The 23,657-nt window shown below is 50.7% G+C and overlaps 1 protein-coding gene across 6 annotated transcripts in view; it reads right to left on the bottom strand.

Moving 5' to 3' along the window:
• Window positions 1–23,357, bottom strand: part of LOC118899967 (F-actin-monooxygenase MICAL2) — a 223,234-nt gene extending 199,877 nt beyond the window's left edge. For 5 of the 6 annotated variants that reach the window (XM_036862051.1, XM_036862052.1, XM_036862054.1 and 2 more), the window contains exon 1: window positions 23,181–23,357. The gene's annotated coding sequence lies outside the window, so the exon portion shown is untranslated. Of the gene's footprint in view, window positions 1–19,086; window positions 19,174–23,180 lie in introns of all 6 variants that reach the window. The other variant, XM_036862053.1, reaches the window with a different exon arrangement.
• Window positions 23,358–23,657: the final 300 nt, after the last annotated feature.

Here is a 23,657-nt window from a genome sequence, read left to right as displayed (position 1 = left end):
TGCTTAAGCTCATTCAAGTTGGGTTCCTATCACTTGAAACCCAAACAGTCCCCACTAACAGCAGCAGTCAACAATTGGCTGCTTTATCATCACTAAATCCCGCCCAGGAAGAAAAGCCCGCTGCACACTCTCAGTGAGACCCAGGAAGCCAGGGAAAAGCAAACACGGGCAGCAAGGCGTCTCCACAAACTGAGGTGAGAGGAGCCGCCCATAGCCCTTGAACCAATGCCCTTCCTGGGAGAGGAAGATACTGGAACGAAAAAAAGTACATAGCCCAGTCCTGCGGGCCTGGGCTGGGAACCCAGCCTCAGATATGGGCCCTCCTGGCCATGAGCAATAGGAAAAGGCAAGGAGAGAAAGAAGGAAACAGTTAATTTCCACTGCTTCACGGTGATACAGGAAAACATCTGGGAAGCTCCTTGAAACAACTCTATTTAGAGGGCGGGTGAGGGAAGAGGAATTAGCTTGTCTGAGCCCTTAAATGACCCTTTCACTGGTACGATGTCATCTAACCTTCAGCACAGCCCTAGGAGCTGGATGCTTATCCAACCCACTTTCCAGGTGAGGAGACTGAGGCTCAGAGAGCTCAGCAGCTAACTGGCTGAGGTCACGCTGCTAGTGCCTGCTGCCTGGTGCACCTGTCATGCCGCCTCCCCAGCACACTCTGATCCCTGAGCCTGAGGCCTCCTCTAGGCCCAGGCACAACTGCTGCCACTCACACCTGTGTTCAGACCCACTCAAGGGAGGTGGGATGTGCCGCAGCCCCTCATCCACAACCGGCCCCCACCCCACCCAGAGACAGCCTCCCAGGGACTGACAGGACAGGCAGCATCTTGATGTTTCCTTCTCTGAACATGAGTTATTTCAGTCTCCAAGAGCTCCGGCGTGATGTTAACAAGACGGCATGTATCCGTGGGTTTTACACAGGATATGCCTGTCAGAATCCCATGGAGAGTTTCTTTATTTTGGGGGGGGGGGGCGGGGGGTGTTTTTGTTTTCTTCTCAGTCACTTTTCTCAAGAGATTCTGACTCAGCAGGTACAACTACAGTGCTGACACACAGCATGGGCTGAACAATATTATCTTTACTTTGTATCATGTTCTTGCCACCTCCTGGGCCAGCACCCAGAGAGAATCTCTTCCTGTTCCTCCAGGCCTTCTAACGGCACCCTCTTAGTTCCCTCCGGGGAAAGAAGCTCCACCTTCAGAGGTGTTTTAAAGAGATTTAGAAAAACCAAAGCAAAAACCCAAACCCTGGCCTGGTAGCAAAAACAAAGAATCAAAACACACTGGCCGGGCTTCCCTGGTGGCGCAGTGGTTAAGAACCCACCTGCCGATGCAGGGGACACGGGTTCGAGACCTGGTCTGGGAAGATCCCACGTGCCGCGGAGCAGCTAGGCCCGCGAGCCACAGCTACTGAAGTCCGCGCACCTAGAGCCAGTGCTCTGCAACAAGAGAAGCCACTGCAATGAGAAGCCAGCGCACAGCAACGAAGAGTAGCCCCCACTCGCTGCAACTAGAGAAAGCCCGCGCGTAGCAACAATGACCCAACGCAGCCAAAAATAAAATAAAATAAATAAATTTTAAAAAACCGCACCGGCCGCCTCCCCCTCCTCCTCGCCTCCAGCTGTGGGTTGAGCACGCCAACCAGCACACACAGCTGTCTTCTTCCACAGGCCCTGGGAGCTCAATGCCAAGGTCTGCACAGACATAAACCAGTGGGGGTGAGGACTGTGCAGACACAGACATCGGCTGGTACCAGAGGAGACTCAGCTGGAGAAGGAAGCGGCAGCTTCCAATGTTTTCTGGAGAAAAACTGGAAACCATGATCTGAGATGATGTGAAAAGCATCCTGACTACAGTAATGTTAAGAAGAGCAGCCTCGTCAGGGCCCCGGCTGCACCCGTGGGTGTGGGACAGTTCAGTAAGCCATTCCAGAGGAGCCTCACCCGCTGACCCTCACAGGACACACACTTTACAATGCCACACGCTCCCCAGAGCCTCCCTGCCAGCTAAGGGTTTTTGTTTGCTTTCTGGCAGCTGGGTTCAGGCAGCGACTGGGGCAGTCGTGGGGGATTACCCAGGCAAGTATTTCCCTTACTTTTCTTATTCTTTTCATAGCTTTATTCTCTGCGATTTAAAAATAAATACATTAAAAGGAACTGGCTGGTTTGCCCTCAGGGTACGATTTGGTTTCCCTCCTCCCTGGCTGGGCGCAATGATGCACCATGCTGCTCGGCATTGCCTGGCGCTGGAATGGTGTGCAGTATACTGGCAGGGACCCGTGGGCAAGCTGATCAGCTAGACATCTGAAAGGGGATGGAATGCTCAAGGGGGTCCCATTTCCTGCTCCTCCTGGTTCCCATCAAATCAGCCAGGAAAAACCATTCAATAAACATTTGCTGAGTTTCGTGGCTAAAACTGTGAAGAATACCAAAAAGCATAGGGACTAGGTGTCTGAACTTGGGAAGCAGAGGCAGCAGAAGGAGAAGCAGTGCCTCAGGGCCAGCCAGCACTTGGGCTTGAATGCCAGCCTCACTGTTTGTGCGTACTAAGACCTTGGGGGGATGATGTCTACCTTATAAAACTAGAGTGTGGATTAAATAAGATAATACATGTCAAAGAGTAACAAAGGCTGCCACATGTTAGCCATTTACTATGAGCCAGGAACTGTGTGCTAAGTGCTTTGTGTGGATTATTTCACCAGATCCTTACAACTTCCCTGTGAAACAGGCACCATATCCTCCAGTTCAGATGAGGAAACTGAGACTCAAGAGAAATCAATGCACCTACCCAAAGTCACACAGCTCATAAGAACCAGCACTAGAACACACACCCGGGCCCATCAGACTTCAAAGTCCTAGTCTCTGCTCTGCTGCCTGCTGTCTGACAGGTGCTCAAAACACATTATGTAACATGTAAATGCTGAACTGGGGGCTGCTGGCTCTCCACCCAGGAGGCATATGGAGAAAAGAGGGGGAGTTTTGGCTGAGAGGGTTTAGGAAACCTTCCTGAAGTAGGCAGGGCTGAATCTCAGCCTTGGAGGGTGAGGATGGAGACAGGCCAAGGAGGAATGGAAAGCACTAGAGACTGGGAGAAACAAAGCAAAGAGCTGAAGGCAGGGATGACCTAGGTAGGCAGGCAGAGAGAGGCAGCAGAGATTGGCCAGGCTGGAGGAAGAGAGAAAGGGTTATGGGCACCTGAGCTGTTACCTTGGTGGCCGTTCTACCCGGGCTCTTTCTCACCCACACTCCAGAGAGGCTCCTCTGACTGCTCCTTTGGTCACACGATAATCACAGAGGGAATCAAAAACCATGATTATAAAGGCCCAATAACCCCTCCCTCCCCACGGCAGGCTTAGAACCCAACTGCAGGAGCAGACATTTTTGCCAACTCCCAGCCTGTGCTGCTGCGCCGACCTGCCAGACCCAGATTCTAGCCCGGGCTCCAGGACGCTGGGAATCTGAACACTGCCATACGCACTGAAGTATCACCACTGCCCCCCTGGCATTCAAGGTTCCCAGGAGGGAGAAGAGCGCACAGGTCAAAAGGAGGCTGTGGTGCATAAGCTCCTCACGGCAGAGTCCCTGTCTCACTGGACTTCATATTCCCGGGACATTGCAGGTACTTTTTCAATAACCTGAACCAAGTGGAAAATTCTTCCGCTTAAGGAACAACCCTAGAGTTTGATAAGTCTGGATTACAGTCCATCCTGGAGCCCTGGGTCTAGTCCCATTTTGCCTGTTTGTCTCCTGAAGAGGAAGTGCCCCCACCCCAGCAGTCTCTGCTTTGGCCCCCAGCAGCCCCCTGCACCCTGGATGTGGTTCTGAGCCCTGAACCTAGTGCCTGCTCCTCCCCCTGGGTGAAGCTGGGGATGCCGGCCTCCTCCACCTCTGAGTGCAGGTTCCCCCCTCACCCACCAGACCCCACACCCCCGCCCCCGGCACGTCTGCTCCAAAATGCCAAAAGCTACAATGCCCTCCCACTGCCTCAGCTCCCCACCAAGCCCAACCTAGGCCTTGGACCCACGGAGAAGGGAGAATGGGGTTGAGATGATTTAAGCAACTCTGATCATTGGCTCAGCTCAAGCCCACCATCATGTGCTTTTTTGGAAGTAACAGGACCTGGAGGAGGGAGAGGATAAAAGTAGAACTGCAGAAAAGTCTGGTGGTCACATGGTCTCCTCCCCACCCTCCTCAGGAGAAGAGCAAAGGGGAAATGATGAAGGGCTTTGCAGGGATGGTCAACCTGAGCCTCCAGACGGAGGCTGCCTGGCACGGGCATGGGCGCCTGGGTCATTACCTTCCACCCACGAGTCATGGGCATATTACTTAACTCTGCCAAGCCTCAATCTCCTTACCTATTAAATGGAGATAATAACCAATGACCACACAGGATGACTGTGAAGACTGAGTGAAATGTGAATGTGAACGTGCTTGGCAAACTGTAAAGCGCCCTTAGAAACGGCAGACATTTCCCACAGTCTTGGGAGGTGGGGGGCTTCAGGTCAGAATATTCGGCTGCAAGGGAAATGGGAAACTGGGAACCCCTCCTAGTCGGCAAACCTTCTAGGACAAGGCACAAGTCTCCAGGGATTGCAAGAACATTGATCGAGACCTATTGCCCAGTCTCAAGCACTCACTGTCTGGTGAGGGGAAAGCTACACCCACATTTGCACCATAAGGCAAAATAAAAATGTGTTACTGGAAGGAGAGTGTGGAGAGGATAGGACATTTTATTCTGGCCTCAGAGGTCAGGGAGACTTTTGTAATAATATTATAACATAATAATTATTAGCATAATATTAAGTCTTTGTGAGTGCTTGCTATGTATGGCAGTTCTAAGTATTTGCATGGCCCATCTCATTTAATTCTCATAAAAAGCCTGTGAATGGGTTCACAGATGACAAAACTGAGGCACAGAGAAATTCACTCCTCTCTTGGCCTCACAGAGCTGGTAAATGGTGGAACTGGAATTTGAATCCATCAGGCTCTGGGGCGTGGTCAGCCAAGACAGATCTCAGACTCTCTAGGCAGCTGAAAGGCTCTGATAAGGCCTGCAGGGATGAGTCACTGAGGGAGGGCGCTGACTCACTCATGGCCTCTCCTGCTCCTGGGCAGCTCTGACTGCTGGGCCAGGGTTTCCACTCTGACACTGCCCCTGGTCTGTCCTGGAAGTTGGCCACACCTCTGCACTCCCCAAAGCTCCATGTGGGCACCAAATACCAAGGGAGGCTGATATAAGAACCTATATGTCAATGTACATTTATATAACAGATCACTTATAAAGTAATTTCTTATTATAAAAGGTAGTCAATATCAGAGGGAAAAAAATTCGCAAATTCCGGCTCTGCCACTTACTCTGCTGTGTGACCTCAGGCAAATCTTAGCCTCTCTGAGCCTCAGCTTCTTCATCAGTAAGATGTGGTTAATAGTGTTTATCTCAGGCAGGCATTACAAAGGTGAAATGAGATAATATGTCTAGTGCAGCACCTGGCACACCATAAACTTAACACGTTATGGTTGAATCACATGACTTTACAAAGGGTTTCCACTGGAAAATTATTTTCTTCACAATAATATTTGGTGGTAATAGTAGTCCTTTTAATTAGTATTCATCTGCCGCTAAGCTAAATCCATTACATGCTTTACTTCATTTAATCCTTAAAAGCATCATTTTCTTCATTTGATGTAGCTTTAAGATAACAGAAAGAATATGGCCAACACATTAATTTTACTCATACATACACATATAGGGAGAGAGAAACAAGACTGTCAAACAAGCTGATATACTATAATATACAAACTTACTATATGCCCGGTACTGTTCTAAGAATTCTACATTCAATAACCTATTTCACCCTCTTTAAAATGTGCCTATAAGGTAAGTACTATTTTGCCCTTATTTTACAGATATGGAGCTTGAGGCACAGAGAGGTTAAATAACTTGCCCAAGGTCACTCAGCCAGGATTCAAACCCAGAATAATGAAAGGATACTAAAATAATGAAAGAAAAGTCGCAGCAAGAATGTTTAAGCCCCACATTCTAAGAACTTCGGGGATTGCTTGTCGCCCCCCTCCCCACCTAAGCCCTGCCATCACCCCCTTCTGCCAGTTCCACTCTCACCCTCACCCCTGTCCCACTGCTCTTGCTCCCTAGCTCTGCCCCACTGCTCCCAGGTAGGAAATGTCAAACTAAGGGGCTTTGTTAGGCCCTGGTCCTCTCCTCCTGGTATCTCAGCTTCTCTGCCTCAGTCCCCTATATCCCATCCTCTACAAAGCCACTAGGGACATCTTCCCATATGTGGCACTCCTCTGCTCAAGAACACTCTAAGGGTCCCTGCTGCCTAGAGCTGAAGACCCCAATGGGTTGAAGAGGATCAATGAAGGACTCAAGATCCCCACAGGATCTGTCTGGCCTGGCATCTTTCCCTTGGGCCCCAGACTTCTCACTTGCTGGTTTATAAGTCCCAGCACAGGGCGAGTCAGTGAGGCCTTTCCTGACCACCCTATTTAAACTTACAGCCCTCCCCGCCACCGCTTCCTTCCACCTGCACCCAGCACACTCTAGCTTCCTCCCTGCTCTAGTGTTCTGCAGCCACCTCTCATCACCTGGCCTCACACATTAACTTACGTCTTTATTGTCTCTCTCTCCCTCCTAGAATAGAAATTCCACATGGCAAGGGATTTTACCCTGTTTTTTTCCTGCTGTAACTGCAGCATCTAGAACAGTTTCTGGCACAGAGGAAGAACTCATAAGTACCTGCTGAATGAATGAATGAATGAATACACATTTAAAATGCCTAAGAAGCAAGTGTCCAAACAGAACAATGGTGGGGGTATGGCTAGCATGCTTCTGGGCCTCCTCTCTGCTCCTGAGAACATTTCTGGAGGACAGGCCTAGATTAAAATGTCTAGAGGTCAAAGCCTTCCTAGGATTTACAAGAGTTCCCTATAAGACCCTGGGTCCTCATCCTCCCATCCCTGTTCTGAACGTTCACACACACATACACACACACATGCACACGTGCACACACACACACACACACACACACACAATCTATCACATTGAAGGCAGTCTGCATCTGTCCTAAACTCCTCTGCCCAGCCTCATCTCCCTCTGAGACCCACCTTCAAACCAGGCCATTTCCCACTTCTCCTGGCCTGAACACCACTAGAGGTGCTCTCATCTTCCTCCCACTTATCCATCTGCACTTCACCTACTCTTCAAGATACAGATCAAATGTAGCCACCTCCGCCTCCACCTCCTCCAGGAAGCCTTCCAGGCCCTCTCCAGCCTCTAGAAAACACTCCCCACGTCCACTTCTGTTTCCACCAGTCACATGGAAATTAGTCATGAACTACTTTGTGACTTGCCTTCTATGAATGAGCTGAACTGTTACCAAAATCTCCTGTTACTTAATTTTTTTTTAACATGTGTATCTTGTTTTTTCAAGAATACTGTGAACGTTTTGGGAGGAGAGGCTGGGCCTTAACCATATTGTCATCCCCATGGCACAGGGCCTGGGGCACACAGTAGGTGCTAAATGTATGCTTCTTAATTAACTGCCCAACATAAGCAAGTCACCTTTCCAATCAGGTCACTTCCTCAATTATAGGTACCTGGACTGGTTTCTCCCAGTGCCCTGAATTTTTTTTTCAGGGCCTGCTCTGACCTTGGTTGTCTGCAAACCCAGTCATGGGCTTGTGTTTTCAGAGGGTGTCAGACCCGTTCTAATCATGCCCCCCTGTGCTGAGCATATGAGGATGACTAGGAAAGAAATGATACGTAAAGTCCCACAGGTCTGGAAAAGGAAAGGACATAGTTGTTCCCGGCAAACCCAGACATTCAGAGTGTTTCCATTTCCTCAAATATGGGAGTTCAACAGAGGAGAAAACACAAAAACAAAAAAAATCGTGAAAAAAACAAAAATAAAAAATTAATTAAAAAAAAAAAACCCACGGTGTTAAGTTTTAGGTGATTTACCACAGAAAACCAACACTTGAGGCCCAGGTATGCCTGCTGAGCACCAGCTCTAAGTAAACTGAGATTCGAACAAAAGGCAGCAAAATCTCAAGTTACTTCTGAGCTTGGAGAGATGAGAGTCAGGGAGGAGGGAGGTGGCCCTGTGTGCTGCAGACCCTCTATGCGCTGGGCCCATGCCAGCTCCAGGGGAGAGTCTCCTGGCATCCTCACTGTGAGGTAAGTGGTCTGTGACCAGCCTGTTCACACCTGAGGAACTGGGCCCACATGGCAGCAGGAGGCAGAGTGCCGACTTGACCAGGTGCGTCATCCTCTTTCCACAGCTCGCCAATCAGGACTCCCAGATTATCTATGCTTTTGAAAATTTTGAATAGCAAACGTATCACTGGGTTCAGAAATCAAAAAGCACAGGTGTATCCAGGAAATGTGCCCCTCCTACTCCTGTCCCATCGACCCATTCTATCCCCGCTCCGAAACAGGTAACCACGGTTATTAGTCGCTCGTGTGTGTCGTGAAGGTGTTGATGTACATACATGCAAATGGAAATCTGTCTTCCTTCCATTACGGACAGCAGACCATACACGTTTCTCTGTGCCCAGCTTTTCTCTTTTAAAGGAATGGACTTGGACTAGGGCAGGGAGGCAGAATATCTCTATAGAAAAAAAGAGAGGTGGGTCTGTGCGAAAGGCCCATGAAACAAAGAGACAGAGATATTCTGGAGAACATGCATGTGAGGAGAGAAGGCTGAGGGAGCACTCTGGAGGACATGAGTGTGAGGAGACTGAGGTGTAATGGTCCAGTCACCGTGGGTACCACTGGTCTGTGGCTGACCCGGATCCCAGGTCAGCCAGAGGAGAGCCCTGAAGGTCGGGGGGGCAGGCAGGGGATCAACCACCCTGATGGCACTAAAGCCCCACCGGCTAAAAGCTCTGACCAGCCTCGCCGAGCACTTCATCTTCCAGAAGAGAGAGGAAGCGTCTGTAAGAAGGGGACTAAGCTAATTCCCACAACAATGACCGAATGGGTAGTGACTAGGGCCACACAGGAAGGAACTGCGGAGGAAAAGCAATCATTTCCTCTGGAACTTGGGAGGGACCAAGAAGGGGAAGTTGGTGCCTGAGACTCTAAGGAAACAGACTTCAAATTGCTAAAAGAATAGAAGGGCTCTAGGACCCAAGAATGAGGAAGTAAATGATTCAGACACTCTGAAATGCAGTTCTAGCTGTGCAGTTGAGGATGGAGGTGGGGCGGCAGGGGGACAGAGGGAGAGGCAGGAGGAAGAGGAGGAGGAGGAGGAGGGAAGATGGGGCCTTTTAGGAAGCAGGCAGCTCACCATTATGGTTCAGAGCTGGACTTAGGGGCAAACTGACTCGATGCTAATTCCGCCCCTCCCCTTCCTAGCTGTGAAATCTGGAGCAAGTCAGTTAACCCCTCTGCACTTTAATTTCCTCATTGGTAAGTGGGGATAATGAGAGTATCTGCCTCATGGGTCTGGAACAAGAATGAAGTGAGTTAGTGTTTACAGAGCCCTCACATGGTGCCGGGCTCACCACAGCTGCCATGTGAGTGTTAGAGAATAGAGCCACGTGGTTGTACAGGAAGCCTTGACAAGGTCAGTTGTTGAAAAGCGCAGGTCCCATCACTGGGAGAAGGATGCGTAACCAAAGAAGCCCCTGAGACAGTGAGGCAGGGCCTCCCTCAGAGCATCAGCCGGAGGAGGCCAGCCCAGGATGAACTGCGGCTGCACAACACGCCTAGATGGCAGGAAGGGGTGGGGGTCGTCTCGAGCCAACAGGTCCAGAGGCGTAAAGGGACCCTGGGAAACTGGACCTCGGCTCCCACTCCGGACACACGATGGCCTCCGTCAAAGAGAGCTATCCTTAGACTGACACATAAAGATCCAACACTGAGATGAGAAAGGGGGCTGGGAAGGGGGGTCGGGGGAAGCTTGGATTTTTAGAAAAGGATATTTAGATAGTTTCAATGACATCAAGCCCCCTGGCCGGCCCAGAACACTGGGAACTCTGGCAGATGAGACCGCTGAACTGCATCTGTGTGGGGCAGTCCCAGAGCCCTGTGGGAACGGAGAACACATGATGTCAAGGAGCGTTCATGCCTTTCTGTGATAGGATGCTTAATGGTTGATGGAGAATTTCAATAGATGTGGCATAACTAGACTCAAGAAGGCATCTGGTCAGAGGTCAGGAGAGCAAAAAGGCAGAGACTTAAGCAGGAGCAGCTTGGACTACCTTCCCCAAGCAAGCCCATGAAAGAGGACGTTACGAGGGGAGGACTCTGGCAGAGGGCTCTCTCCTGATAAGCATTTTATCCGTGACTTGGGTGATGCTAGGGAAGGCACACTAATTAAACAGGATCCTGAAAGAGCGCAAGGTAACAGGGTTGCACAGAATTTAACCCATTGAAATTTAACAGAAACGCTTGTTCTGAATCAGATGGAAAGAAAATAGGAGGCTCTGCACTTAAATTCTAAAGCCACACACACCTGAGGACAGGGGAGAAGCAGCTTAGCAACACCCCCTGTTAGAAAGATCTGGTCAGGGGAATTCCCTGGCGGTCCAGTGGTTAGGACTCTGCGCTTCCATTGCAGGGGGTATGGGTTCAATCACGGATTGTGTAACTAAGATCCCGCAAGCTGCATGGCGCGGCCAAAAAAAAAAAAAAAAGATCTGGTCAGGAGTAATGTCAGTGAGTCAATAATGTGAAGTAGCTGCCAGAAAAGCTGATGCAATCTTGGGCTGCATTAAAAGGAGTAGAATGGCCTGAACTAGGGAGGTGATAGCTGCCTTCCTCTGCTGCGGTCGCACCACACCATGAACATGGTAGATGGGTCTGGGCACTAGCCTCGATATATTAGAAGGATATGGACAAAATGGAGTTTGTTCAAAGGAGAACCATGGGAAAACACCTGAACCCACATCATGGGTTGTAAATCTGGAAGAAGACTCAAGAGAGGACAAGGGCTTCCCTGGTGGCGCAGTGGTTGAGAGTCTGCCTGCCAATGCAGGGGACACGGGTTCGAGTCCTGGTCTGGGAGGATCCCACATGCCGCGGAGCAGCTAGGCCCGTGAGCCACAACTACTGAGCCTGCGCATCTGGAGCCTGTGCTCCGCAACAAGAGAGGCCGCGACAGTGAGAGGCCCGTGCACCGCGATGAAGAGTGGCCCCCACTCGCCGCAACTAGGGAAAGCCCTCGCACAGAAACGAAGACCCAATACAGCCATAAATAAATAAATTAATTAATTAATTAAAGAAAAAAAAAAGAGAGAGGACAAGAGGGCTGTCTTTAAGTATCATATTGCACTAGTTAGGAGATGCGCATTTTTTTTCAGTTATAAAATGTCTGAAAGCAGAATTACCTTATAATCCCCTAACATCTAACAATCTCTCTAGGCCAGAATGCAGCTGGGGCATAGTTGTCATCGCCCCATTGTCACTGTCATACGGAAATTTGACTATTATTCCTGGTGACACATCTGGACAACTGCAACCCTCAACATTTCAAGAGCCAGAACATTTAAGGACCATTTGAGGAAGAAATGTGAGTCCTGGAAAAAAGAATTCCAAAGACAACAGAGATTAAGAAATACATCACCACTTTACCGGAATATAATATGTCAAAAAGAAAAAGACCCCAAACATATTGATAACTCTGAGTCAAAAAGTGATTTGAAAGATTTGGATTCTGAAAGTGACTAAGTTTTAGAAATGCTGTTAATAATTTATTTTCCTTTTGATGTACATGCAGGAACGATATGGAAGAAAAACTTATGTCTAAAGTCTAAGAATTCTTTCAGTAAATAGAAACATTTTAAGTGATAACACAGTATTGCTCCACAGTGTAACTGGAAGCAGTTTTTCTTTCTTGAAGGTTCATAAAATAATGGTATATCTTACAATCTATGGTATCAGAGATTTGATTTTTAAAAAAACAGTATCTGAAGAGCTGTCACATGGAGGAGAGACTAGACTTTCCTTCTCTATGGCTTCAAGGAGGAAGAACTAGGACCAAATGCCAGAAGCTATAGGGAGCCAGCAGGGAAGTGACAGGAGGAGCCGTCCAAAGATGGAATGGGTCACCTCGGATGTGAAGCCCAGGCTGGAACACAGTGGGGAAATCAAGCACCAATGTGGCAGCCCTGTGATCCCAAGGTCTGATTGAGAAAACCTCACCACAAAGAGAAAGGTGGCCCATCTTTCTTCGTTACCCACCTATGTGCTTAGACTGAGTTATTCTCTCAAAAAGTCACCACTTAAGGATAAAAGCCATTTAGGGAACAGTACTGAATGGGAGACCTGAGGCAAAGAGGAATGCCGCCCACACGTGTGCTCTCAGACTCCTGTGGGCCAGCTGGGGACCACCTACATGCCTGCTATGTGCCAGGCATGTGACAGGTGTGCTACACACACTGCCCCAGTTAATCCTCACAGCCCCCTGTGAGGCAAGCGCTATCACCCCCATCTTACAGAAGAGAAACCTGATGCTCAGAGAAATTCAGTGGCTTGCCCAAGGTGTTACTGCCACTCAAAGCCATGGTCGGTCTGTGACAACCTGCTTCAAATAGAGGGTGGTCCAGAAGTCTTGATTGGCAAAATGAATGAATTGAGCGCTCAACTGAGCAATCAATGAATGGACCAACGTGGTCCCACATTGGTAGCGCAGACGCTAGGAGAAGAAAGAAAGAGGAAAGCCGTTTTAGTGTCCCACCCCCTATCAATAGCTCCCACGGGCACGAAGCTCATGCCATTTGCTCCCTGCAGAAGCAATTTATTCCACCACATAAAGCAAGGGTGTTTCTGAGACGTCTATGGCAGAGAACAGGTGCCAGCTGCCCTGCTCAAATGTCAAAGCACACCAGGTTGCCGTGCCTCCCACCTGCCAGGTTAACACTGGAGTAGGCAGAAGCTGAGCTCAGCATTTGTCCCCTCCCAGGGCCAGGATGTCCAGAGGGCTGGGGAAAGGCTGGGGAGTCAGCCAACTGCCCCCACAAAGTGTTCCAGCCGCCTGGAGACATCCACTCCAGCCCCAGGCCACACAGGCTTCCTGCTTCACTGGGGAAGTCAAAGTGGGCACCAGATACCAAGGGCAGCACCCACCTGAAGGGGATATTCAGGTGCTTATGAGATCACAGAAGGGGGAGAATCGGTCATTTCCGATGATGGCCCACAACGCCCTGTGAGTGGGTGACGCCTGCAGAAACTATTCTAATGAAGGAGGAGGGGCTCACCTAGGTCCCTGCCCCAGCCCAGCTTTGCTGCCTCAGCCAAGTGTAGGCAGGTAACGCCTACTCCTGATCTACGGGTACCCACCCCCAGGGGCTCAGCACCCACGACCCCCAAATCCATCCCCCTCAGGCTGACCTCGAGGGAGGGGAATGACCTCCTGTAGTGAGGTGGTGAAAAGCAGGGGCAGTTACCGTTTTTCTGCAGAAGACAGAGCTGCCAAAGCGCAGGACAGGCGCACTTGGTGGCACAGAAAGTGACAGATGTCCCATATTCTAAGACCCTACCTGAGGGGTTCCAAATGGGCTGCCCTCCTGATCAACTGAAAGATAGGGGCTGCCCAAGCTGACCCCCTTCACAGGGAAGGTGGTGGGGCAAAAGCGCAGACAAGGCCTTATTTGGGCCCAGCCTTAAGTGCCCCCGACCTCCCTGTTCCCCACCCCCCGGGGCACTCCTTGGTCCAGACCGACGGCTACAGTCTGGTCAGTTTACCCGTCCAACGCACGGAGGGCAGTGCAGGCCTCCTAACAGATCCCCCACCCCCGACTCCCACACAAGCTTATCCTGCACAGTCTGATCCGCCTGAAGGAACGCTCTGACCACCCCTCTCCAATGGCTGTCACTACCTGCAGGATTAGGGCCATACCCACCCCTTCCCCAGCACTCAGGGCTAGCCTGATTCCAGCCTCGGCTTCCACAGTTCCCCCAGGCAGCCCCCAGGTTTCCACCACGTGACACCCTGAACATACCCTCATGTTTCTACATCTCTTTGTGCTCTACCTCTCCCCATCTCTGCCTATGGAAATCCTATCTTCCAAGGCCTATCTCAGGGACCAAGAGCCACCTCCTCCAGGAAGTCTCCTCTGACTGCCCCACACTGTGCGACTGTCTAAAGCACATTCCAAACTCTTATCTTGATGTGTGGGCATGAATGAACTTATCTAAGGTACCTCTCTCCATGAGTTAGATGAAGGCTCTGCTCCTGTCATTCAGCACAGCACCCCCGGCACGGCAGCTGTGCACCGTGAGCTAAGAAGCCTAGGTCACAGTGCTCCATGCCGGCCCTGACAGCACCCTATTTACAGTCCTTTCTGATTCCCTCCTCCACCTACTTCCAGCTGACTCATCCCCCATTCTATCAAGGTTTAGCTCTCAGAGGACAGCTAACTGGAGATAAACTAAGCAACATGGTATCCTTCCCAATTAAATTCTATATTTTTAACAAAGGCCCTCTGGAGACAAGGGCTGAAGACAATGGTGGGAATTATAGGCCCCAGAGCTCTGGGGGAGGTGTTTTGATAAGGAAAGATCTTGCACCAAACCATTGTGCAAGCCAGTGTTACCAGGGTATATATCCTAAATTCAAAGCATGGGAGAGCTGCTAGAAAGCGGGGTGTCGCTTGGTGATACAAAAGGAAAGGCCACCGACAAGTAAGGCTGCCCGAGGCTGGTCACGGGCTCACAGTCTGCCAGAAATGGAGGATGGAGAACAGACTTGACTCTGACCTGGTTAGGTGCCCTTGAGCCAGGAACCACACCTCCTGGCCTCCGCTCAGTATCAAGAAGCCTCTGAGCCTCAGTTTCCCCATAGGTAAAAACCAAGGAGGCAGGAGTGAGAATTAGATGATCCCAGAGGGCCCTTCCAATCTGACATCCCAAGGCTCTGTGACTCACGGCCTCCGCCTCTTCCTCCCTCCTGGGAGGCATCATTTGAAACTACCCTACTTCCACTCCCTCCTTACCTTGAGCCCCACCTGAGTCCAAAGGGAAAGCTAAGCCTAAAGATCTCCCAGCCAATCAGCAGGCAGCATGCAGGGGGCAGGCCTCTCCCAGCACAGGGAAAAGGAAGGGGCAGATGCTGGTTTCTGTGGACACAGAAATGCTACTCTCACTTTCCCAATTTGTCCCAGCCCGGAAAAAGACAGTTGGCTGATTGCCTTTGCTTCCCTGACCTACCTTTTTAAGAGATTACAACTGCCTGCCAAATTTAAGTGCTGCCCTAAAATCAGGACATATAAGGTCTCTCAGCGTGGATCTGAAGGGTTTCAAAATGGGTAGAGAGTTAAGTGTGATGAAGAATGAAACTTGGAGGCAATCTAGGCCGGGGTGTGCAGCCCTGTCAATTAAAGATCTTTAAAAATAGCCTCTCCTCTCTCGTGCTGAAGATAAAGATGAAGTTTCAGCAATAAACAGACATCTGCTGGAGCTTCTGAAGAGATTACAGCATAAACACCCCAGAGAGCAGTCATAAACAGCCCAGAGCCCTCTCCAGGTACCCACAGCATCCTGTTCACCAATGGCAGGGGAGGGCTTAGGGGATGGAGGGACAGAGAAGGAGGTGGTGTTCAGAGGCTGGGGAGGATGCAGCAGGAAGAGGTGGTGCAGGAGAGCCCAACTTGGCAGAAAATGGAGAACTGGCTGCCTTCTGCAGGGAAATAAAAGCTCAGGGACCTACCAAGAAAATTTCTAGAGGATTCCATGCCAGTGTCATTCTTTCTGAAAATGGGTCACTCCTTAAAACTGGAAAAAAAAAACCTGACATTTTTGAGTGCCTACCTAAGCGGGGCACTTCACAAATATTTTAATTTTACCTCTACATCAATTCCCCAAGATTGGTGTGATTACCACCTTCTTACAGACAAAACTACTAGGGTTCATTGACGCCCAAGGCCACATGCCTAGGATTCAAACCCAGGTTCTGTCTTAGCACATTTGTTTGTCTTTGCCTATATCACCTGCACCTCGAACATGCCCCTGAGGTTTATTCTCAGTGCCCAGACTCTCTACACCCACAAATCTAACACAAGGAGAGTCCTAAAGGGGAGAGGCAGCAAAGCAGAGTAGAGGGGCAGGAGTTAAGCCATGCGTGCCTAATTCAGATAACTGCTGAGTCTCGGCAGCCCTGTGGGTCCTATCGCTTCCCACCCTGGTGGCTTCCCAGGAGACCCTGGACCCACCCTCCTCCAAGGAACAGCTTTCCTTGGTGATCAAAAAGTCCAAGTGACTGTTTCCCAGGCACTTCTTCATCCTCCCCTCCACCTCATTCCCCTGGCCCTGGCACAAGTTAAACCCTGAGATCCTGCAAATCTTCACCAGATTCAGTCAGTACTCAGATCAGTAGCCAAGGCCAGCCACTCAGAGTCACCAGAGCCAAGAAGCAGTTTCCGCATCTTAACACATTGACACTACGGTGCAGGACGAAATGTTCTTAGACTCCCACTCCCATCTCTGGCCTGGCTGGGCTTCTGCACTGGGTGTGTCAGGAGCTCGGGCCTGCAAACATCCCAAAAACTTGCTGTTGCGGCAGCTCAGGGACCAGGGGCCACCGGCCGACTCCCTGCCATTCTGTCTTGCTGCCAGCAGAAAGGACATGGGCACTGGACATCCTCCACTGCAAGGGAAGGGCAAAACCTGAGCCCCAAACCAGCAGGAAACAAGTCCCTGTTCTCAGGCCTGCCTTGATCTCTGTATTCCCCAGGAAGAAAGCTGACCGAGCCTTGAAAGGAATACAAGAGTGGCAAGGTCTCTGGACACCAATGGGAGAAGGCGGGTGAGGGTGGGGACGGGCAGGGAGATTACCCTGACCCTCAGGGGAGAGAAACACCAGTGCGAGTACGGAACACACTAAAAATCCCAACCCTAAGAATATCGGCACCATCCCCCACACAGCACTCACTGCAAGCCACGCGGGAGACAGATAGGCTTTCCTGGGAGGAACTGTAGTAATATTTAGATGCATGGATGGGCACAGAGCAATTGCATCTGAGAAACGATACCATACCTGGTACTCACAAATGGCTCTTCATCTGGGACACAGGGATGGACACTTCCTCAACGGCTAACAGCGAAGGGAAGCATCGCAAAAATCAGACTCCACCGTGACCTAACCCTGCGATGAAGGTTTGTTTGTGACCAGAGGGCCCAAGTCCCCATCACCCCCACCAACTCTGAGTTCTGAGACCAGATGATCAGGGCTTGAGAAAGGAGGAGCCTTATCAGCGCAGACCAGCCATGCTTTCTACCTCTCAGGAGGTGGCAGGGAGGAAAACAGAAAACGGTGGAGGGAGGAGTCAAGGCCCCCCAAAGTGAGGTCAGTGGGGCGTTTGGCCATCAGGCACTTTCCCAGGAGGAGAAGACAGGCTGTCTGAGCCTGAAGCTTTGCCCTGCCTGCTTTTTCTTAACCCACTATGTTATTCTGTCTTCCTCTGATATCGCAAACTCACTGAACAAAAAATCAAAATCAAGAGCCTAACATTAGAATGATTTCATTCTGGGGAAACCAAAATGAAACTCTCAGGAATGAAAGGGAAGTGGTAGACTGGGAGGGAGGGTGAGGCTATATGGATTTCATAGCTTCCCATCTCCTAAGCTCCGGCTTTCTTTGCTTTCTAACTTCTAAAAAGTACAGGTATGGGAATTCCCTGGTGGTCCAGAGGTTAGGGCTCTGTGTTTTCACTACGGGGGCTGGGGTTTGATCCTTGGTCAAGGAACTAAGATCCTACAAGCTGCACCTCACGGCCAAAAAAATTTTTTTTTAATGATTTTAAAGTACAGGTATGTTCTTTAAAATAACCCCATAAAATAAGCAAATAGCAAAATCCCAATGGCTCTGTGACCTATCCACACATAAAACTGTACCAAATGCATGTATAATTTTGTCTACCCATCCAAACTGGTTGACGGAAACTCTCTTTTTTAAGAGGAAAAAACCCCTAAATATTTGGATTTTCCATTAGAAAAATAAAATATTTTTATTATAAAAATTTTCAAAAAATACTGAGAAATAAAAGATAAAGGAAAAAATTAACTTTATCCCTGCCATGCAGAGAGAAAGACAACATTTTCTTATACTTAATGCCTAGTGGAAAAGACTGTTTACGTTTAAGAAGAAAGAGGAGGAGGAGGAGGAAAAGAAAAAAGCCTCTTAATTTGGGGCCTGTGTGCAGAGAAAGGTCTTTTTTGGGTGGGTCAGAAGATGGCTATCAGAGTGCTTAGCACAGGGACTTCCCCAGTGGTCCAGTGGTTAAGACTGCCTTCCAATGCAGGGGGCGCAGGTTCGATCCCTGGTCTGGGAACTAAGATCCCACACGCCGCGAGGTGTGGCCAAAAAGAAACAAACAAACAAACAAAAAGAGTGCCCAGCACCTTGGGGAGATCTGACAAGGAATCTAGATGTGAAGCCTGTTATCCAGGGGAGCAAGCACACCTTTTCCTTCCCTCCTGAGCCTCTGGTCTCCTTTATTAGGACACCCACAAAGGTGCCAATGGTGACACTATCTCTTCACCATAGATTCAGACCAGACAGTGAAAGGTCGTAAGTGTTTGTTTTCTGTCACAACCCGTCAGTTGCAGATGGATAATACCTTGAGAAAAACCCACACCTCCCCCAGGTGTGAGGCCAGATAGAGAAGGCTCCTGAAGGTACAAGGCAGAACCTTGCACTGCCCAGAGAGAGGCGGGCGGCATTCTCTGGGCAGCAAAGCCAAGTGCCTAGCTTTTAACGTGGTAATCCCTGCGGCTGAATAGGTCAGGATTCAGAGCTCAGGCAGAAATGACCTCAGTCCCCATCAGTCCCACACGTGATCTGGGGAGGCCAGCTGCTGATCAGGGCACCACAGCGGCTGTCTGGGCTCCCCACACCACAAACCAGAGCACGCAAGGGAGCACGGCAAACAGTTCTATTATTTCAGGATGTTTACAGGCTGACGCTTGCTGAGGAAACGTCCACACGTGAGCAAGTCATCTTTTTTTTAAAACCTCTTATCTGAACACAGGCATGGGCAGTCACAGAAACCCACCACTGGATTAATTCATTCAAAATGCATTTCCTGAGTGGCTAGGACACCACTGGGCAGACACTCACCACGCCTCTGCCCTGTCCCAGACAGGGCACTGGGGATCCCCAGCAGAGCACAGAAGTAGACTCCAGCATCAAAGCGTTCGCCGTCCACTGGGAGATTTAAAACGGAGGGTAACAGCTGGTTAAAAGTGGGAGTGGGGCAGAGGGGGTGGTGCTCCAGATTAAAGTAGGCTTAAAAGGACTACCAACCAAATACAGCATACAGACTTTGTTTGGATCCTGATTTAAACAAACCAGTGATGAAGGTCACTTCTGAGACAATGAAGGAAATCTGAATATGCACAGATGCGACCAGAAAATTACTGTTAATTCTGCTACATGCAATAACAGCCATGTGGTCATGAAAGAACATTCTTTTCAAAATAGATATATGCTGGATTATATAGGGGCAAAATGACATGATATCAGAGATTTCCTTTAAAATATTTCAGGAATAAAAAATAGAAGGGAAGAAAAAGAGAGAGAGAGAGAGATGAAGCCAGCCTGGCATGATCTTGGTTGTTGAAGCCGGATAATGAGTATTTGGGGCTCATTATACTATTGTCTCTCTTTTTGTGTTTGAAAATGTTCTTTTTTTTTTTTTGGCTGTGCGGCTTGCAGAATCTTGGTTCCCCAACCAAGGATCGAACCCAGCCCCTCGCAGTGAAAGCACTGAGTCCTAATTGGACCACCAGGGAATTCCCTGAAAATGTTCATGATATTTTTAAACAGAGGACTGCAACACATCATGGTAGATATCCTAATGAAGACTGGTATAAAAGGCAAAGGGGGACCTCCCTGGTGGTGCAGTGGATAAGAACCTGCCTGCCAATGCAGGGGACACAGGTTCGATCCCTGGTCCAGGAAGATCCCACATGCCACGGAGCAACGAAGCCCATATGCCACAACTACTGAGCCTGCGCTCTAGAGCCCGCGCGCCACAATTACTGAAGCCCGCGCGTCTAGAGCCCATGCTCCGCAACAACAGAAGCCACCGCAAGAGTAGCCCCCACTCGCCACAACTAGAGAAAGCCCACAAGCAGCAACAAATACCCAATGCAGCCAAAAAAATAAAAATTAAATTAAATCTTTAAAAAAATAAAATAAAATAAAAGGCAAAGGGGATATAGAGCAAAGAGCAAGGAGGATTTGTGAGAACCAGAAAATAAATCTGCCAAGTTTATGAGTGTTTTAAATACCATTTCATAGTGGGGTAGGAAGACGTGTTCACAAATAATTACAATATAAGATGGGGAATCATAAGCACAGCAGGCGGCTGCACACACCAAGCCTCCAGGGTTCAGAGGATGGCCACGCGGTTTTTTCCTGTTTCCCTTAGTGTTTAATTCCCCACACAGACCTCACTCATGCAGAAAGAGGCCAGACCCCTAGCTTGGTCACTCACTAGCTGTGTGATTGGGGGAAAGTTCCTGAGCCTCAGTTTCCTCTTCTATAAAATGGGAATAATCCCACCTACTTCTTCAGAGGGCTAAAGTGGGGATCAAGTGATACAAAGTATGAAAAACCCCAGCATGATATACAGTGTTTCCTTTCTTGGCTCTTTAAGCAACAGAGACCCTCTAGCCCTGGGAGGGCCTCAAAGATTGGCAATGTTCAGCCCAAATCTTGCACCCATACCCCAGCCCTCCCACCAGGGTCAAGGCTCTCCCTCAAGAAGGCAGGACCTTCCCACCCCCCCCCCGCCCCCCTTAGTAGAGAGTGAAAGGAACAGGCCCATGACTGGGAGGCACACCCAGATGGGGGTGTGGACATGGGTGGAGAGAATAGAGACACATCCCAATGACAGGCAGAGAGGGATTACTCAATGCTCCTCTGCTCATTACAGTTCCTGGGAATAGGCCTCCAATGACCAAGCTACAACCAGCCTTAGTCCTTAAGCTGATTTATACTAAAGTGTAACTGGTTGGTAGTAGGCTAATCACGATTTTCTTTCAGAAGAGAAGGATGAGCAGAAAGGCAGCCCTGGGCCTGAAGAAGGAAGGAGGCAGTGATTTCATTTTTTATAAACATAAGCTCGAACTATGGATTTCAATCACCTTAGAATCACAATTAGTATACCTCAACACCTGCCCTTCCCCCAAAACACAAAATAAAACTAGAATTGGTCCTAAGGTAGAGGTTATTTCAAATAACAGTCCTCCTGGGACTTCCCTGATGGCCCAGTGGCTAAAACTCTGCGCTCCCAATGCTGGGGGCCCGGGGCAGGGAACTAGATCCCACATGCAGCAACTAAAAGATCCCGCATGCCGCGACGAAGATCCTGTGTGCCGCAACTAAGACCCGGCACAGCCAGATAAATAAAATAAATATTAAACAAAAAAACACAACACATATAACAGTCTTTCTAAACCATCCCACAAGCCAACTCTCAGGCGCAGGGCCAAGTCAATGGCAGAGGCAGACTTCCCCCTCAAATAGCACCCAAACACCAACAGTCAGTCCTTCCCCATCACAGCAAGACCAACACCGCCATCACCCCTGATGGAGGACAGGGTGGGCAAGGGGTCTGTAGGTTGAACAACCTGGGCTAACCTGGGTCAGTTCAAGTGCATTGCTAAAGAAGCACCCACAGGATCTTTGGATGGAATCTTTTCAGAGGCCAGGAGCCTGCAACACAGCACACCACTCTCCACAGCCATGGGGCAGCAGGAAGGGCACTGGACTGAGCTCTGGCAGAGTCTGGTTCAAATCCCAGCTCAGCCGCTTTCTATGTGACCTTGGGCACTTACCCTACCTGAGTCTGTTTCCCCATCTCTAAAATAAGGAGGGCATAACTCTCACAGTTTTTTGAGAGTTACTGTGAAATTCTCAAAAAGTGCCTCAGGGCAGGACCTGTCCCTCAGTAGGCACTTAATACATCTGTCTTCACTCTGCCTGAAGGCCTGTTCTTAACTGCAATAAGAGCTTCCAGAACATCAGGTGGGACTGCCCTGGAGAACTGAGGCCCCCCCGCCTTGGATCCACTTCCCCTGGAAAAGGGACAGGAACAGAGCTGGCCTGGGGGCCCAGGGGACCCCAGTGCCAGGGCACCCAGGCAAGCAAATGTCTGAGGGCCAACCGGCTGCTGGCTTTTTTTCCCACGGGGCCTGCCCAGAAGGGGGCTGGTTAGTGGCTTCATCCTTCACCGAAACCACTGAGGGCTGCAGTGAGCAGGCAAGACTGACAGCAAGAGGTCCCCACACTGCTTAAGGTCCCAGCAGGGCCCAATGCGCCTCCAGATAAAAGCTCCTTGGGCTTTAAGAACCCAGGCTTTAGAATAAAACAATGTGGAAAGAGACACACGTTTACTCTGGTTTCAACAGCCTCCTCCTCATCCAGTAAAGGCCATTCCCAGTTCTGCCAGAGGCTGGTCTAGGATAAAGTTAACCCCACCTGCCCCGGCCTGGAAGCCAAGTCAGCGGCGCTTCTGCCCAGGGCCAGTCGGCAAAGGCAAGGCGGGAGCCTGGGACGCCCCGGCGGGGGTGCTCCCGGGCCTGGGGAGAGCGCAGGCTGCTGGGGGCGCGAGGCTCAGAAAGGACAGCGCCACGGCCCCTCGGGCCACCGCCACCGTCCCAGACCCAGTCTCCGCCCGCACGGCGGCCAGGCCACCGACATTTGGCCCAACTTAACTTCCTGTTGTTAAGGAGGGAGGGGAACCGGGCGGGGGTTGATAGGCGGGGGGGTAGGGGGGCGCCCAGTGAAAAGCCGGGAAAGAACGTGACCGGCGAGGAGCCCAAATCGTGGGAAGATAAGTTTAGGGATGATCTTCTGCCCCGGCGGCAGGCGGTACTGATGGCGCGTCGCGCCCACTCCATGTCGACGTTTGGGTATCTTCTAGGCTTAGCATTGAAGAATTTGGGTGTTGGGGGGCGGAGTAAGAGGTAATTCGAGGTACTGGGTTCTAATGGATTCGGAGAGCGATAGGGGTACCCCGGCCTCCCTGGGCAGTGCCACCTGCTCGCTGGGCGCCCCGTGGGGTGGGTCTGAGGCGGGAGATGCTGCGGCGCACCTGACCCTCTCCGGCGCGGGCCAGGGCACAGAGTCCAGGCTCGGCCGCCACGGTCCCCGCCCGCCCTCCTCAGAGCCCCGCGCTCCCCTTATCCTTCCCCCGGTCTTACCGAGAGCCGCGCCGGCCGCCGAGCCTCGGGTGAGCCCTTGTCTTTGCCTAGGGCCGTGTGCGCAGCGGTCTGCACCAGGAGGCCGCCTGCGGATCTGGCAGCTACCTAGGCGGCCCCGCACAGGCTTAGCCGGGCGAGCGCCTGCGGTTCTGCGCCGCGCCGCCAAGGGGACGGGGAGCCACCCCCATCGGCGGCGCGGCCAATGACAGGTCAACCAGGGGGCTCAGCCCCGCCCCCAGCCTGAGGCCCATAGCCAATGGCAGCGCGGCGCGGAGCCACCCACGCTCCCCGCCCGCCCCGCCCCTTTGCGGCCAGCTGTCACCGCGGCTGCAGCGGGCGCACGTGGGCTGTAGCCCAGCCCGAGGGTAGGGAGCAACCTTGCGCTCCTACCCAGACCAGTGCAGGTCTGAGACCAGCAGAGGGCCGATGGGGACGAGGCTTGGTGTTGCTGCTAGATGAAAACCCCGGTGCTGGTAT

Source organism: Balaenoptera musculus, chromosome 8 (genome assembly GCF_009873245.2).
Source record: "Balaenoptera musculus isolate JJ_BM4_2016_0621 chromosome 8, mBalMus1.pri.v3, whole genome shotgun sequence".
Taxonomy (NCBI): domain Eukaryota; kingdom Metazoa; phylum Chordata; class Mammalia; order Artiodactyla; family Balaenopteridae; genus Balaenoptera; species Balaenoptera musculus.
Note: the sequence above shows the minus strand (reverse complement) of the source record. Positions and strands in the feature narration are given on the sequence as shown.